The following is a 14,070-nucleotide window of genomic DNA, read 5'->3' on the forward strand; positions in this document are numbered from 1 at the left end:
TAGTTGAAATGCTTAAGTCGATTTGGATCTTCTTAGGGATTGTGTTTCATTATGAGATATATAGCGAGTGAATCTAAAACCCACGTCTTCAATTAGAAGGAATGTATTCAATACATATCTTGAGTTTTGTAGATTCTTGCAATCCTAAGATAATGTGAAACTTAAGAGAGGGTCTTAAGTAGGACATCAATGAGTTGGAATAAATGTTTTGATCATGTTATAAAACTTTTCTCGATAAGTCGAGAAGTTGTGTTTATACATGGAGTTTAGTGGGAGTTACGGTAATTTTAATTAGTCTTATATGTGGACGACATATTGATCATTGAGAATGATTTAAGAATTTTGGAGTAATATAATACATCTTGAATATCTGGTTTTATGGAGATAAATCCACATGATATTAGCGCCAAATAAGAAGTCTTATGTTGATAAGATTCTTGACTAGTTCAATCATGTTGAACATATTTGATTGATTCCATTTGCTTCCGCTGCCAAATCAATTAAATAGGAAATGATGTATAACACTTCATATACTTTGAGTATGATGAATTGTTTCAAATCGAATTTAAGTAATAGTTACCAAATAGTCATATTGATTATTCTTAAGTGCTTGAAGAAGCATTAAAGATGCAAAGTTAAGTGTTTTTGCAATTCACAAATTTGTGTAAGGACTTGCACTAATGACTGTTGAGATTGCATAAGGTTTCGGACAAAAACCGTATTCAAAACACCTAAAGAAGGTTAAGGAACCATTGTGGCTTTGTTATTTAAGAAATGGATTTGTTAGAATCGTTCTAGGCAATAAAGAACAATGAGAGATACTTACAACGGAAATTGAGTATACTTGCAATCATGAGATGTGCGAGAGGGATGGATCCCGCACACTGTGAAAACAGTGGGAGCTATTCTAAGGCTAGAGAGCTTATGTCTAGATTGGATCTAGACACGTACTCATGAAGTTTTGTAATGCAAATGTATACATTACAAAGGAAAACGAGTATGTAGTAAGGTTGAGTAAGGTACAAGAAGTTGATAAAACCTACTAACCAAAGCCTTCTCATAGGCTTAACATGATGAGTCATGTCATATGTCATTTCAATTGCATTGAGATGAACAACTACATATAAGATGAAAATGGATTACAAAAATATGAAGTAGTAATCAGGTATTGACTGTTCATATGTGATAATCACATTTGTCGTTCGAGTTTTTAAATCTAAAACTCCTTTTATAATTTGTTACATCCAAACAGGTTGTAGAGACAATATTGAACCCCGTTAAAGTGAACCCGGATTAACATAGTATTTGCTGATGTGACCATAATTAGCGCATATTTAGCCCCCGAATTAGCCTTGTTCCCATGCTTTTTAGTGCATATTTGGGTCATTTATTGTCTTTAGTTCTTTGTTTTGCATATTCTTTGAGATTTTGATCCCTTGGTAGGAAAGGAGTAAGAATCTTGCATTTTCATGGCAAAACGAGACTAAATTGATTGAATTCAATGACCAAGCATCAAGGAGAGACAAGATTAGAAGGCCTTTGTACATATTATAGTAGTTGGGCAATGACGAGAAAGGATCCTTGCATCCCCGAGGAAATCCCCAAGGATTTTATGAAGAAAAGGGAAGAAAAGAAGAAGAAACAATGTTGAGCTACAATCCGAACGGATTGTCCACAATCTGCCCGTCCTCCACAAGCACAATCCGTGCGTCTTCCTTCAAAGACGCCCGGACAGCAGCCACAGAATCCGCCTGGATTCCCCTGAAGACGCCCGTCTTCCCCTGCTACAATCCACCCGTCCCGACCCTAATACGCCCGGATTCCAGTACAGCGGAATTTCGTCTTCTCCAAGTTTCAAAGAAAGAAGCCCTTCCTTCGAAAAATACCGGCGTCTCCCTGCTCAATCTAAAAAGTGTAATTACTAGTTTAGCCCTTAGTTAACCCTAATGCATCCACCTAATTTCCACTATAAATACCCCATTAGTCTAATTAGAAGAGCATGTTCTTATTATCAATTCTTAGAGTAGTTAATATCAATCAAATCTCTCTTTAGTTTTGTAATCAACAATTAATCAAGTTTTAATACAAGTTTTATTTCCTTAATCTCTCTTTTGTTCATCCTTTATTTTGGGTAATTGAAGATTATTTGGGTTATTATTGGGAGATTGACAACCTCTCAATCAAGCATCAAGTACTTCTTTTATTCTTGCTTTATTATTGGAATCATTAGTAGGTATAATCCTCTTAATCCCTTTTTAATTATTGTTAATTACTTTCATTTGTTCATCATGTTTCATTTTGTTGGTATGATTGACAACCTTGCTAGCATGATCAACATGATAATGAGTGAGTAGTCACCTAGCTAGGGTTAATGGGTAATTAGGGAAAAACAACATGGGGAATGATTCATGCTTAAATTAATATGCTTTCATAGTTTATTTGCTTGCTTGTTTTGATCTCAACTCATGCACATGTTATGTTTGATGAAATGCGAGCCTATGAATCCTTACATTTTTTACCCATCACCTATGTTTTCAATGAGACTTGTAAGACATAAACCAACTCGAGTCTCATTAGACCATGCATGTTGTTGAGTAGGGAAGATTAAGTCGACTTGTAGGTGTTGTACAATCTAATCGATTCGGCTCCGGGACCCAAACTTTCCTAGGATTGTAAGATATAACCCAACTCAATCCATCACAACAATAATTGCTTGCTTATAATTTGAGAACATGTTTGTATGATCAATTCCCATGATTCCCCTATGACCCCATGACATCCTAGCGCTTTTATTCATTTGTTTACATCCTTCCTTTCATTGTTTACTTTACTTTATTGCTTGCTTTAGTCTAGAACACAACTACAAACCCAAACAAATTGTGACACTAGCATAAATTGATATAGATAGACTTAGAACCCAAAGCACACCGTCCCATGGATCGACCTCGACTTACCGCTAACTAGTAGTTTGTTGAGTATTATAAATGTGTTTGATTGGATGTGACTCGCCGAAACCGCATCAAAAATGGCGCCGCTGCCGGGGACGGTGTTAGCTTGATTTAGATTTTCTTATATTGTTATTAGTTGTGTCTTTCTTTGCCTTGGGGAAGTAAAACTCCTCAAGGTTTGTTCTAATTGTTTTCAAGTTGTTTGATATTTTTCATGTCTAGAAGGTCACAAGGTGATTTGTTACCTTTTGATCGTGAAATTGAAAGAACTTTGACAACCAATAGAAGATTTGCTAGAAGGAATTTGAGAGGTATTGGTGAGGTTGTAGATATTCAACCAACTATTGAGTTCATCAACCTTTTTGCAAGAGAAGGTGAGGAGAACCCAACACAAAATACCACACAAAATCAACCCACAATGCCTAAGTTTTCATCACATTCCGTACCCACCGAGGAGAACCTACCCAATGGTACTCCCACACCACAACATCTAACCGGAAATTTTATTGCCAAATCCGCCTTTATCCAATTAGTCGAAAGGAGCCAATTTGGGGGGATGCCTAGTGAAGACCCTCATTCTCATATGGAAACCTTTTGTGACTATTGTGATGCGATTTCTCAAACCGGTGTAACTCAAGACCAAATTCGATGGGTCTTATTTCCTTTTTCTCTAATTGGCACCGCGAAACAATGGTTGAAGGGCCTTGATAAGGCCACTCTCGGAATTGATTCTTGGAAGAAGTTGGCTCTAGCTTTCTACAAAAAATTCTACCCACCGGAAAAGACTAACATGCTAAGAGCTCAAATTACGGGTTTTAAGCAAAGGGATGAAGAATCTTTGTATGAAGCTTGGGAGCGGTTCAAGGGAATTTGTCGCTCATGTCCTCACCATGGACTTAGCGAATGGTTCTTGGTACAACAATTTTGGAACGGTTTATATGAAGATTCAAGGAACATTCTCAACATGGGATCAAATGGAATGTTCACCGAAGTTGATGACAATCAAACATGGAACAAAATTGAGGAAATGGCGGTCCATAACTCACAATATAGTAGACCTCGCAAGGCTACTAGAGGAGGAAAGCGCGAAGTGGACTCCGTTACTCAATTGGGTGCTCAACTTAGTGCTCACATTGACACAATCAATTTGAAGTTTGAAAAAGCTATGGCTAGACTTGAAGAAGCCTCAAAATCACCAAAGCATCATGTTAATGCCATGACGGCATCTTCATCAATCCTAAGTGGGATATGTGAGAATTGTGGAACTTTGGGACATGACCAAAGTGAATGTAGGGGAACAAATGAACAAGTGAATGCTTTCCAAGCATACAAGAGTGGTACCCCTTATTCCAACTATTACAATGAAAACACCAAATTCCATCCAAATCTCTCATACAAAAGCCAAAATGTTCAAAACCATTAAACAACATACACCCCACCTCCCATGAGAAACCAAAATCAAAGACCCTTTTACAACCAAAACCAAGGTTATCAAAATCAAAATAAATACAATCAACAAAATGACCAAGGTTTTGATGTTCAAAAAGCGGTCCTCCAAATGCAAAAGAATCAACAAGAATTTTTCACTCAAATGCAAAAAGATAGTCAAGCAAAGGAAACCACCATCAACAACATCCTAGCTCACACCAAGATGTTGGAAACCCAATTGACTCAACTAGCATCTTCAAGCTCACAAAGACAAAAGGGGCAATTACCACCTCAAAGTAATCCCCCAAGACATAAAACGGTTAGTGCCATTCACTTGAGAAGTGGTGCAAGGTATGAAGCACCGAAGAAGCAAGTTGAGGATGAAGTTGTGGAAGCTAGTGATAAGCAAGAAATTGTGCAAAACTCCAAAGATGGAGAATCATCAAAAGAAGAAATTTCAAAGAAAAATGAAGACAAGATCAAGGAGAAGGAGCCCATTGTGATTAGACTTCCTTTTCCAAGTCGTCAAGCCAAGCCCAAATTTGATGACCAACTTGGAAAGTTTATGGAAATTGTGAAGAATTTGAAAGTCTCAATTCCTTTCACGGAATTAATCAATCACGTGCCGGCCTATGCGAAATACATGAAAGACATCCTCACAAAGAAGAAGTCGATCCGGAAACTTGAGACTATCGCCTTCACTAAGGTGAGTAGTGCAATACTTCAAGGGAGTTCACCTCCAAAACTAAAGGATCCGGGAAGCTTCTCAATACCGAGTACCATTGGCGACACCACGATCAACAAAGCCTTATGTGATCTAGGGGCTAGTGTGAGTGTTATGCCGTACTCGGTGAGTAAAAGGTTGGGGATGGGAGAGCTTAAATGCACCAATATCACACTCCAAATGGCCGATAGATCGACGAAGACACCATTAGGGATATGGGAAGATGTTCCCGTACGAATTGGGAAGTTTTTCATCCCGGTGGACTTTGTCATTGTTGATATGGAGGAAGACTCCAACATTCCAATCATTCTAGGAAGACCTTTCTTACACACCGCGGGTGCGGTGATTGATGTAAAACATGGTGAGCTCACTCTAGAAGTGGGAGATGAAAGTATAACTTTTAATCTTGACAAGACTATGAGAGCTCCACGTTTGCATGAACCATGTTTCATGATTGATCATTATAGCCGGAAGGATGATAGGAAGAAGTCGGAACTCCAATGGAAGAAGAAAATTGAAGATGCTCCATTCAAAGAGCAAGTGAATTGTGACAAGGAGAGCTTGCAAAGCTCATCAAAATCAAGCAAAGAAGAAGAGGATGGCCTCATTGGCCAAGAAAAGAAATTGGGAGAGTTGTCCCCATCAAATCAAGAGATTTTCAATGATGAACTTAATGAAGTTTGTGGTCTTTGGGACGACGAATTTGAAGGGATTTTTAATCTCTACATTGGTAATGCCATCGATCAAGACCGACAACAAGGGCCAAGGTCTATTGAAGAGCTTTATCACGATAATGAACAAGCTTTTGATTATTTCTTCAAGGTGTTGAGCAACATCAACAACACCTTGGACATGCCCCCTTGACATCTCATCAAGAATGAGAGTTTGGTGGAGTCCTCCCTAAACCACCATTTGTAAATATTTCTAACTCCCTAACTCGCATTTCAATTCTTATATTGCATTTTTGTTATTTTTGGATTTTTATACTTTGATCAAGATAATTATCATGTTTGAGAGAATGAGGGAGGGACTAATGATTTCAATTGATGTGTAGTGCTTTAGCTTAGTGTGGGGATAGCAATTGCCTAGGCTATTCATGCCTTAGTAGTGCCCCCACAATGAAGAACACGAGATTTTGAAGAAGAATGGAAAGAATGACAAGGGATATGCATAGTACACGGATGGAACTGAATCCGGGTACAAAAGGGTAGAATCCGAGCGGATTCAGGAGAATCCGCCCGTCTTCAGACAATCCGGGCATATTGGGTAGAAGACGCCCGTCCAACCTGAGCTGAATTTTTAAAATTTTTGACTGTCAACGAATCCGGGCGTCCTGCATTCGAATCCGCCCGTCTTCAAAAATCCGCCCGTCTTGAAAGGAAGACGCCCGTCTTTTTGGCTGAGGAAAACAAGAAAAATCCCTGTAAAGGAATCCGCCCGTCTTCTGTAAAAGACGCCCGTCCCGTGTTTGCAAATCCGAGCGTCTTCACTGAAAGACGCCCGTCTTTAGGCGAGTTTTTCCTAACCCAGAACAGACCAAATCCGGGCGTCCCGAGCAGAAACCGCCCGTCTTGCCCCTGCAGTTCAAATTTTTCGGGTTTTATAAACCCCCTCCCACATTCATTTCTTCATTCCTTCATTTATAACACTACTCATAAAACCTCAAAACCCTCATCCTCTCCATCACAAAAACAAAATTCCTCAACAACATTCACCAAAATCAAATCAAAACATCCTTTTAACAACAAATCAATCACTCCTTTTTCAATAAAAATCAAAACCAAGCACAAAATCTTCAACCTTTGAGTCGATTTTTGAATTCATAAAGGCAAAGCCTTTCATCTTTAAATCGATTTGGGTACACTAGAAATTGAAGATTTTTCACTCTTTTCTTGGTTTATTCATCAATGGCAAGGACTAAGGGAGCAACAAAGGCAACAAAGGCAAAGGCACCAAAGGCAAAGACACTTTCATTAAGGCAAAAGAGTCTTCAAGCAAAGAAAGCATTGGCTATGGTGGTAGCAAACCCAAACTTGGAAGTGCAACAACAACAACAACCTCCCATGGGAGCAACAACATCTACTACTCCGGAAATTGATCAACTTTCGAGCTATCCGGAGGTAATTTTCATTTCCAAATCCCATAGGGACACTTTTGCCAAGTTTGCTAGGAAATCATTTCTATCCACCAAGTTTATTTGTGAAGATACCTTAGATAAGTTGGGTGTCCTTGAGCAAACTAGAGCCTTCTTCAAAGCCATGGGGTTGAAGAAATTGTTTGAATCAAAAGAATTGACATACCCCTCCCTTACCTTAGAATTTTTGAGTTCTTTGAAAGTCAACAAGGTTGAGACTATGGAGACCATCGAGTTCCATCTAGCTAATGTTAGTAGGCGCATCTCCTTTGAGGAAATGGGTGAAGTTTTGGGTCTTAGTGATGCACCGAGTTATTTTAAGAATGTTGGCAAGTATGACCCCGACCCTCTTTGGGAAGCAATTTCCGGAAGGAAATTTGAGGACTTTCATGCTAGTCGTGCTCTTTTAGTCCACCATCCGGGCATAAAAGTATGGCACAAGGTCATAGGAAACACCATCATTGCAAGAAAAGACACCAACCATTTCACCAAACTCGATTTTGTTCTTCTTGAGTCGGCTTTGAACATTGGAAGGGAACACACCAAGCCTTTCAACTCTCTAAGGCTTTTGGTGGATAGATGGCTAAACATTGATTGTGGGAAGAAAGGCACTACCGTTATTGTGAATGGAGGCCTAGTCACTATCCTAGCTAAATACTTTGATCCAAACTTCAACAAAGATAACAAGTATGAGGCGAAAGAGGGTGGTCATCTCATTGATATTAACACTATGATATACAAGTACAAGTGGGTTACCCATAACCCTCTTGACACCAAGTATGGATGGCTCACTAGTGAGGCTAGATCTTTCACTTTGCCTTCGAAGATTTGTCGATTGAGTGTCCACCGGACCAATTATCTACTTCCCCTTTCAAAAGAGGCCGAGTACATTATCCGACAACAAAAGGGTGAACTTGAAATACCCTCCTCTTCCATTGTCACACCACCCTACCCTTTCGAGTACCAAGAGTTCAAGCCCGATGGCGTTGAAGCAAGAAATGATTATTTGACTCTTCTCATGCAAGAGATGCACAAGCAAGCTTTCGAGGATCGGAAAAATGCTTACTTAGCTCAATATCTACCCCTCCTACACTTAGCTAGGCAAGGACTACTTGATCCTTCATGTCCTTTGCCTAGTTGGGCGGATAGGGAAGTCCTTTTTCCGAGTGCATCTAGGGTTCTTCCGGGTGACAATGAGGTTGTTGGTAATGAAGATGTTGATGATAACATTGATGAGGAAGCTAGTGAAGAAGGAGAAGAGGATGATGAGCAAGGTGATGAGCAAGGTGAAGAAGAAAGTGAAGAGGGAAGTGGCAATGAGACCACTTCTAATGAGGAAGATGATGATAGTGATGATATGATAGAAGATTAGCAAGTTTGGAGGCTCCTACCCTCTTGAGGTTTGCTTACTTCTTTCTTTGTTTTAATTATTTTTCTTGATCATTGTTGGAGTAGTCCTAGCACCATAGAGGACTCACACCTCGGTCCCATTGAGGTGTTCTCATTTTATTGTTCCCACCTTTCAAAATCCAAAATGACAAATTAGTTTCATGCATTGCATAGTGTGTGCATGAACTACACCCATCCTTAGGACATTAGCAATAGTGTCTAACTCGGTTTGGGGAAGTCAATGCATACACAACGGGAGGTAATCTAAATTATCCTCTCCGTCATAAACAAAAACCATGCATCATGTAGTGTAGATTAGTGTAGCTTGCATTTAGTGTAGAAATCATGCATCATGTTTGCATAATTTCCCATCATTTTGGCCATTGAGGACAATGCCCATATTAGTGTGGGGATGGGGAATTCTAACTTAACTTCTATTCAAAAATCCAAAAAAATTGAAAAATTTCGAAAAACCATAAAAATTTGAAAAATTGAAAAGCCAAAAACATGTTTATTTCTTTTGTAGTGTAGTTGATGTGAACATTATTTGCGCACATTTAGTCCCCTTATTGAGCCTATTTTGCATACTATTATAACATTCTATGGCCATTTTATCCGTCAAAACCTTCCTATTTGCTTTTCTATCGCATTTCATATGTTTTGTAGAAAAGAAGATAATAAGGCAGAAATTCCCGTCTTTCGTGCATACTCGGAAGCTACTTGACGATACTAGATGGACTAGTATGAAGAGGAAGCAAGGACTAAAGATCAATCCCACAAGAATAAAACGGAAGTGAACAAAAGGGAAGAAAAGAAGAAGTATCACTGCTGAAGAACAATCCGAGCGGATTGTCTCCAATCCGCCCGTCTCCTCACAACACAATCCGAGCGGATTTTCTTCAAAGACGCTCGGATTCCCCCTCCACAATCCGTCCGGATTCCCCTGAATCCGCTCGGATTCCAACGCCAGAATCCGCCCGTCCCGACCCTTTTCCGCCCGGATTCCAGCACAGCACGGATTGTCTTCTCCATGCTACGAAGAAAAAAGCCCTTCTCTCGGAAAATACCGGCTCCTCCTTGCTCAATCTAAAAAGTGTAATTACTAGTTTAGCCCTTAGTTAACCCTAATGCATCCACCTAACCTCCACTATAAAAACCCCATTTGTAATAATCAAATTAAGGAGTTTTGATGAGGGGATCTCTCTTAGCTAGAAAATCTATCCTTAGATTATATTAGGAGTAGTTTAGAATAGATTACTCTTTAATCTTTCCACAAATTACACATTAATCTTTCCATAATTATTGTTCAAGTTTATTATTCAAGTTTATTATTGGGTAATTGAAGATTATTGGGTTATTATTGGGAGATTGACAACCTTCCATCAATCATCAATTTCTTCTATTATTCTTTGCATTATTATTTTGGAATCTCCATAGGTATAACTCCCTTAATCCTTGTTTTAATTATTGTTAATCTTCCTTACTTGTTCATCATGTTTTACCTTGTTAATATGATTGACAACCTTGTTAGCATGTTAAACTTGATAATGAGTGAGTAGTCTCTTAGCTAGGATTAGTGGGTAATTAAGGGAAACAAACATGGGGATTGATTCATGCTTAATCTAATATGTTCACATGATTAAATTGCTTGCTTGTTGTGATGTCAACTTTATGCACTTGTTATGTTTGATGAAATGCTAAGCCTATGAATCCTTGCATTTTTACCATCTCTTATCTACTCAACTTTACTCGTAAGATATAAACCAACTCGAGTCTTGTTAGACCATGCATAGAAGTTGATTAGGGGGAAAGTAAGTCGACTTGTAGGTGTTGTACAATCTAATCGATTCGGCTCCGGGACCCAACTCTTCCTAAGAACCGTAAGATATAACCCAACTCGGTTCCTCCACAACATTAATTGCTTGCAACTTTGTAAACATGTTTGTATGATCAATACCATGAATCCCCTATGACTCCATGATATCCTAGCACTTTTAATCATTTGTTTACACCTCTTCCTTTTATTGCTTGTTTTACCTTATTGTTTGCATTAGTCTAGACACAACTACAAACCCAAACAAATCGTGACACTTGCATAAATCGAGATAGATAGACTTAGAACCCAAAGCACACCGTCCCATGGATCGACCTCGACTACCACTAACTAGTTGTATGTTGAGTATTATAAATGTGTTTGATGGATGTTTGACGACCAACTCTTGTCCTATCAAAATTGAGGACGAAAGTAGTCTAGTTTAACACCATTTGGAGGTGATTTAGTGCCATCCTCTTAGCCTTAGTAATTTGTTGAAATAGTATTTGTGAAGGATTACATGCTCTTAAATTTGTTCCTCTTTAGTGCCTCCGCCGCTTGATGAGGAAGTGGTTATTCCTTTTGTAGATGCATCCATTATTTGATTTTGTGTGCTTAATGTTTGGATGTGTCGCCATTTTGACAAGACCCACCTTGCCTTGCAAGAAGGCATCCTACCTCATGGTTGTCTTGTTGTGAGTTGAAGGGGCGGAGTGAGACCCGCTAATTGTCTCATATCGGCTATGTTATTAGGTTAGTTTAAATAATGGTCCTAGTCTTTGTCACCTCTTTACTCGAGACGAGCAAAGGTTCGGGTTGGGGATATTTGATGTGACCATAATTAGCGCATATTTAGCCCCCGAATTAGCCTTGTTCCCATGCTTTTTAGTGCATATTTGGGTCATTTATTGTCTTTAGTTCTTTGTTTTGCATATTCTTTGAGATTTTGATCCTTTGGTAGGAAAGGAGTAAGAATCTTGCATTTTCATGGCAAAACGAGACTAAATTGATTGAATTCAATGACCAAGCATCAAGGAGAGACAAGATTAGAAGGCCTTTGTACATACTATAGTAGTTGGGCAATGACGAGAAAGGATCCTTGCATCCCCGAGGAAATCCCCAAGGATTTTATGAAGAAAAGGGAAGAAAAGAAGAAGAAACAATGCTGAGCTACAATCCGAGCGGATTGTCCACAATCCGCCCGTCCTCCACAAGCACAATCTGTGCGTCTTCCTTCAAAGACGCCCGGACAGCAGCCACAGAATCCGCTCGGATTCCCCTGAAGACGCCCGTCTTCCCCTGCTACAATCCGCCCGTCCCGACCCTAATACGCCCGGATTCCAGTACAGCGGAATTTCGTCTTCTCCAAGTTTCAAAGAAAGAAGCCCTTCCTTCGAAAAATACCGGCGTCTCCCTGCTCAATCTAAAAAGTGTAATTACTAGTTTAGCCCTTAGTTAACCCTAATGCATCCAGCTAATTTCCACTATAAATACCCCATTAGTCTAATTAGAAGAGCATGTTCTTCTTATCAATTCTTAGAGTAGTTAATATCAATCAAATCTCTTTTTACTTTTGTAATCAACAATTAATCAAGTTTTAATACAAGTTTTATTTCCTTAATCTCTCTTTTGTTCATCCTTTATTTTGGGTAATTGAAGATTATTTGGGTTATTATTGGGAGATTGACAACCTCTCAATCAAGCATCAAGTACTTCTTTTATTCTTGCTTTATTATTGGAATCATTAGTAGGTATAATCCTCTTAATCCCTTTTTAATTATTGTTAATTACTTTCATTTGTTCATCATGTTTCATTTTGTTGGTATGATTGACAACCTTGCTAGCATGATCAACATGATAATGAGTGAGTAGTCACCTAGCTAGAGTTAATGGGTAATTAGGGGAAACCAACATGGGGAATGATTCATGCTTAAATTAATATGCTTTCATAGTTTATTTGCTTGCTTGTTTTGATCTCAACTCATGCACATGTTATGTTTGATGAAATGCGAGCCTATGAATCCTTGCATTTTTTACCCATCACCTATCTTTTCAATGAGACTTGTAAGAGATAAACCAACTCGAGTCTCATTAGACCATGCATGTTGTTGAGTAGGGAAGATTAAGTCGACTTGTAGGTGTTGTACAATCTAATCGATTCGGCTCCGAGACCCAAACTTTCCTAGGATTGTAAGATATAACCCAACTCAATCCATCACAACAATAATTGCTTACTTATAATTTGAGAACATGTTTGTATGATCAATTCCCATGATTCCCCTATGACCCCATGACACCCTAGTGCTTTTTATCAATTGTTTACAACCCTTTTAATTCATCTTGCTTATTTACTTTTATTGCTATTTAGTTTAGTGACCTTCTACATCAACCCAAATTGTGACACCCCTAAGACACCACTAGTTGCAATAGAAATCTCATCTCAATTCCCGTCCCTTGGGATCCGACCTTTACTTGCCTCTTTACTAATTGTAGAGTTGTTTGTGAAGTTATAAATTGTGTTTTGATAGGACGTGACCTAACGACATCACCGATACCACATCATTTGCCCATAGTCACTTGTACGAGGTGACGTCTCGAAGTGACTAGAGTGTGATGCGATTGATGGCAAGTTCATGTGCCATAGAGTCATGTGAGATGACTAGTCGATCACATAGGCAGACTGTTAGGAACACTTTGTCGGGCCTTATGACCGCTTATAGAGTTCTGGCAAATTTATATAGCCTGGTCGTGGCGAGAGCTACTATAGTATTCTAATGAGTCAATTCTTTGACTAAAGACTGTTCGCCTAAGGTGGCACAGTTTCAGATTAACTTTGATTTATGTTACTACGACCTTCGTAAATGGGGTCAAATGGGCATATTTTGGGTTATGATGGTTGTGGCTAGTCGAAGGAAATAGTGCGATAGGAATTGTCCACCCCTTGTCAGGGTTAAAACAATATCTCAGGGCCACTCGAGGAGTAATGAACTGGAAATGCGTGGCCACGCTCGGAAGGTATCTATGGTAGATAATTCCGGTCAATCAGTTATTCTCCAGATCGAGGAAACCACTCTCGATATGATCAATTGCAAGTACGACCTGAAAGACACCTTGCATTGAGTGGGAGATAGTAATAGGACAAGAGAATTGGTGACGCACACTTGTCGATGAAAAGTGGGAGATTGTTGTAATAAGTGTCCTCCGACAATAATACGATCACAACTGTTGATCATAATGATCACATGTTTAAATCTCATTTTAAGAGTACATGTGGGATGTAATGTTTTACAGTCAACTGGTCCACACATATCGGTAATGATTGGCTGACTAGAGTTCGACATTACTGTCGTGCGACGGTGGTGATCAGTTGATCCCCTTAGGTCATACCTAAAGAGTGACGCTCTTAATTGATTATTTAATTAATCGTATGTCGATACGAGTTAATTAAATTGCTTAAAATTGACGAGTGATTTTGTGAGTAAAGTTAACGTGTCTTATTATAATTTGATTAAATGAGATACGGTCTAAGTAATCGAATTGTTTTATTACTTAGATAAAATTATTGTTTACGAAACAATTGAAATTGAAATTGAATGAATAATTTATTATAAATACAAGACGTTGTAATTTATAA

At 38.8% G+C, this 14,070-nt stretch overlaps 1 non-coding gene across 1 annotated transcript; it reads right to left on the bottom strand.

Annotated features, from left to right (window-relative positions):
- Positions 1-3,738: 3,738 nt before the first annotated feature.
- LOC141616331 (small nucleolar RNA R71) lies at positions 3,739-3,845 on the bottom strand. Its single transcript, XR_012530686.1, has one exon. It is a non-coding gene; the product is annotated as a small nucleolar RNA R71 (small nucleolar RNA).
- Between the last annotated feature and the right edge of the window lie 10,225 nt (positions 3,846-14,070).

Source organism: Silene latifolia, chromosome 11, assembly GCF_048544455.1.
Source record: "Silene latifolia isolate original U9 population chromosome 11, ASM4854445v1, whole genome shotgun sequence".
Taxonomy (NCBI): Eukaryota; Viridiplantae; Streptophyta; class Magnoliopsida; order Caryophyllales; family Caryophyllaceae; genus Silene; species Silene latifolia.